Source organism: Vombatus ursinus, unplaced genomic scaffold (genome assembly GCF_900497805.2).
Source record: "Vombatus ursinus unplaced genomic scaffold, bare-nosed wombat genome assembly UNPS02012811.1, whole genome shotgun sequence".
In the NCBI taxonomy this organism is placed as follows: domain Eukaryota; kingdom Metazoa; phylum Chordata; class Mammalia; order Diprotodontia; family Vombatidae; genus Vombatus; species Vombatus ursinus.
Window position 1 is genome coordinate 595,507 of NW_020952589.1, and position 4,269 is coordinate 599,775.

Consider the following 4,269-nt stretch of genomic DNA (forward strand, 5'->3'; position numbering starts at 1 on the left):
CCCTTCCCCCCTCCCCCACAATCCAACTCAATAGATCAGTAGTTGACTGTGGTTGACTGTACTTTGAGAAGTTATTCAGACCAATTTTGGGTCATTACAGAATAGGTCATCCTTCATCAGAAAGATTCAAACTTTGCTACAAATACTTGAAGAGCCAATCACTACTTCCCTAGAAATATTATCCTTAGCAGAATTGTGAATGGGTAATGTCTTTCTTGTGTCAAGTACAAGGTGGATGGGAAGAAGGAATAGTTCACTGGGGAAAGCAACTCTGCCCATATGGAATGGGGACATTAGGACTCCATGGGAGTCAACATATTCATTTCCCTTGGTTTGAGGTTGTGGGCTATTGGAGGTTATTTCTTCTCTTCCATTTTGAAGCTTGAAATTCTGCAATTCTGGTAGCCATGGGTAATGGTTTCTGAATACCTCTGTAGAACTGGACACTGAGTCAGATTTCTGGAGAGTTTTTGGTCCACAAAGGCACCACTTTTTGGATGAGCCTCTGATCTTCTCTCCACTTTAAGAACCCAGGCTGCCAATGTCTGGGCCAGGCAAGGCAGTTGAAGATCCATAAGTAAATTAGCCTATGGGCCTTTGCTTGGGGGAAGAGTGAGGTATGCTCCTTGAAGCAGTCAGTCTATCTTCTTTTGTCAAATCACCATTTTGCAACTTTAATTTATGGGTGGCCTCTGATGCAAGATGCTCCTTGACTTCTGTGGTGAGGCCTTTATGGGGAATGTACCCAGCATCTCTTAGCCCTGCTTGCTGTTCAATACACTGGGTGCTCCCTCATGTCTATTTTGTAATTAGAGAATATATGATGATGTTTGTAGCCTTGGCTTTCTCCACTGGGACCTTGCTCATGTGAGCACTGGAGGCTGAGAGGGTTAGCTTCTCCTTCCTCAACCTTGGAAATTTGCCAGTGCTTTGGCTCTGGAATGACCGGTTTTTTTTATTATTTATTTTTATTTATTTTTGGTTTTCGACATTTACTTCCACAAGATTTTGAGTTCCAAATTTTCACCCCATCTCACCCCTCCCCCACCCCAAGATAGCATGCATTCTGAATACCCCTTCCCCTAGTCTGCCTTCCCTTCTATCTCTCCCCCCCCTTCTCTTATCCCCTTCCCCTTCTATTTTCCTATAGGACAGGATAGATTTCTGTACCCCATTTCCTGTATTTCTTATTTCCCAGTTGCATGTGAAAACATTTTTTTTAAACATGTGTTTTAAAAACTTTGGGTTCCAAATTTTCTCCCTTTCTCCCTCCCCACCCACCCTCACTGAAAAGCCAAGCAACTCAATATAGGTTTACATGTGCAGTTATGCAAAACATTTCCATAGTAGACATGCTGTGAAAAACTAACTCTATTTCCCTTATTCCTATCCTGCCCTCCCCCATTTATTCTATTCTTTCTTTTGACCCTGTCCCTCCTCACAAGTATTTGCTTCTGATTACCCCCTTTCCCAATCTGCCCTCCTCTGTATCATCCCCCTACTCTCTTGTCCCCTTTCCCCCCTATTTTCCTATAGGGTAAGATAGATTTCCATACCCAATTGAGTGCGTATGTTATTCCCTCCTTAAGTCAAATCCTATGAGAATAAGATTCGCTCATTCCCTCTCACCTTCCCCCATTTCCCTTCCACTGTAAGAGCCTTTTCTTTTCTCTTTTTTTTGTGATATAATTTACCCTGTTCTACCTCTCCCTTTCTCCTTCTCCTAGTATAATCCTCTCTCACCCCTTAATTTTATTCTCCCAATATGACCCCTTCATCTTCAACACACCCTGTGCCCTTTATCTATCTATCCATCTGTATATATATAAATATACACACATACATATAATTTTTTCCCTCCAACTACCCTAATACTGACAAAGGTCTCATGAGTTACAAATATCATCTTTACATGCAGGAATGTAAATAGTTCAACCTTAATAAGTCTCTTATGATTTCTCTTTCCTGTTTTCCTCTTCACGTTCCACTTGAGTCTTGTATTTGAAAGTCAAATTTTCTAGTCAGCTCTGGTCTTTTCATCAAAAATGCTTGAAAGTCCTCTATTTCACTGAATTACCATTTTTTCCCCTGAAGGATTATACTCAGTTTTGCTGGGTAGGTGATTCTTGGTTGTAATCCTATCTCCTTTGCCCTCTGGAATATTATATTCCATGCCCTGTGATCCCTTAATGTAGAAGTTGCTAAATCTTGTGTTATCCTGATTGTGTTTCCACAATACTTGAATTATTTCTTTCTGGCTGCTTGCAGTATTTTCTCCTTGACCTGGGAACTCTGGACTTTGACTCCAATATTCCTAGGAGTTTTCCTTTGGGGATCTCTTTCAGGAGGTGATCAATGGATTCTTTCAATTTTCTATTTTGCCCTCTGGTTCTAAAATATCAGGGCAGTTTTCCTTGATAATTTCTTGAAAGATGATGTCTAGGCTCTCTTTTTGATCATGGCTTTCAGATAGTCCAATAATTTTTAAATTCTCTCTCCTGGATCTATTTTCCAGGTCAGTTGTTTTTCCAATGAGATATTTCACATTGTTTTCTAATTTTTCATTCTTTTGGATTTGTTTTATAGTGTCTTGATTTCTCATTAAGTCACTAGCTTCCAATTGCTCAATTTTAATTTTTAAGGAAGTATTTTCTTCAGTAATCTTTTGGACTTCCTTTTCCATTTGTCCAATTTTGCTTTTTAGGGCATTCTTCTCCTCATTGGCTTTTTGGACCTCTTTTGCCATTTGGATTAGGCTATTTTTTAAGGTGTTATTTTCTTCAGTATTTTTTTGGGTCTCCTTTAGCAAGCTGTTGACTTGTTTTTCATGATTTTCTTGCATCCTTCTCAGTTTTTCCTCTACTTCTCTTACTTGCTTCTCAAAATCCCTTTTGAGCTCTTCCAAGGCCTGGGACTGATTCATATTTTTCTTGGAGTCTTTGGATGTAGGAGCTTTGGCTTTGTTGTCTTCTTCTGGTTGTATGTTTTGATCTCCTTTGTCACCAAAGTAAGATAAAACAGTCTGGCTCTTTTTGCTCTGCTTACTCATGACCCCGGCCAATTTCTTGAGTTTTAAACTCTTTGTTAAGGTAAAAGTCTGCTTCCAATGTGGAGAATGTACTGTCCCAAGTTCCGGGGGTTTGTACAGCTGTTTTCAGAGATACTTCTAGGGATCTGAAAATTTTCAGTTCTTCCCAGGTGCTATGATAAGGGATGAGGTGTTTTCTCTCCACTGCCACAACAAGTTCCACCACGCCAGCACTCCTCCTCACCCCAGGATCGCCCCTCAGAACTGTGACCCAGATCCAAGCACTGGTAAAGCAAGAAATTCCTGCCTCAGCCCAGGCAAAGAGATCCTTGCAATCCCCCTCTGATCAGCCACTCAATTCCCCCTCAGTCCGTGGGCCAGAAGCTCAGGAAACAACTGCTGCCCCAGAGGCCGCACTCAGGACTTGCGGCTGAGACCTAGCTCCTTCTCTCACCTCAGTCACAGACTTTTCCCACTTTTCCAAAGATAACTTCTAAGTTATCTTTGGTGTTCCTGAGTTGAGGAGTCTGGAAATTGCCACAGCTGCCCACAATTCAGTCCTCTGAGGCCTGCTCCAGGATCGCTATGGCCTGAGTGCCACACTTCGCTCCTCTCCCTGCCTGGCATGATACACCTTTCTGATCAACCATCCAGGTTGTCTTGGGCTGGAAATTTGTTTTACTCTGTCTTTTTGTGGGTTCTGCTGTTTAGAATTTGTTTAGAGCCATTTTTTGACAGGTATTTGGAAGGGTTTGGGAGAGAGCTCAAGCAAGTCACTGCTTTCCCTCTGCCGTCTTGGCTACACCCCCTGGAATGATTGTTTTTTCCCGCAGGACTTTACTGCACTTGGCAACATTGGTGTGGGATCCTCCAGGGCATCATTGTAACTGATTGCAGGATAGTACATTCCAATTGGCAGGGACATCATGCCCAGAAGCCTACCGGGGCTTAATAGCCCCTGGATCTCCATGCAGAGGGGGATGGGATGGAAAGAATGAGGGAAAGAGAGTGTTCACAGCCTGAGGCTCTGTCATGGACAGGAAGCTGAGGCTAACAGGACTCTAGACTTCTGTTGCTCCCTAAATGCTGAAACAAGGGACCAACAGAGGCCATGGTACAAGTGGGAAGAGGTAGAATAAAGTGAAACAGACTTGTTCCATCCACTGGGTAACCAAAATATGGTAGCCAGAATAGCCTAACAATGGCAGGTGGCTTTTGCTGCTTTCCCATCCAAGGGAAAA

General features: G+C 42.4%; 1 pseudogene; it reads right to left on the minus strand.

Annotated features, from left to right (window-relative positions):
• Window positions 1–293: 293 nt before the first annotated feature.
• LOC114040236 lies at window positions 294–3,953 on the minus strand (annotated as a pseudogene).
• Between the last annotated feature and the right edge of the window lie 316 nt (window positions 3,954–4,269).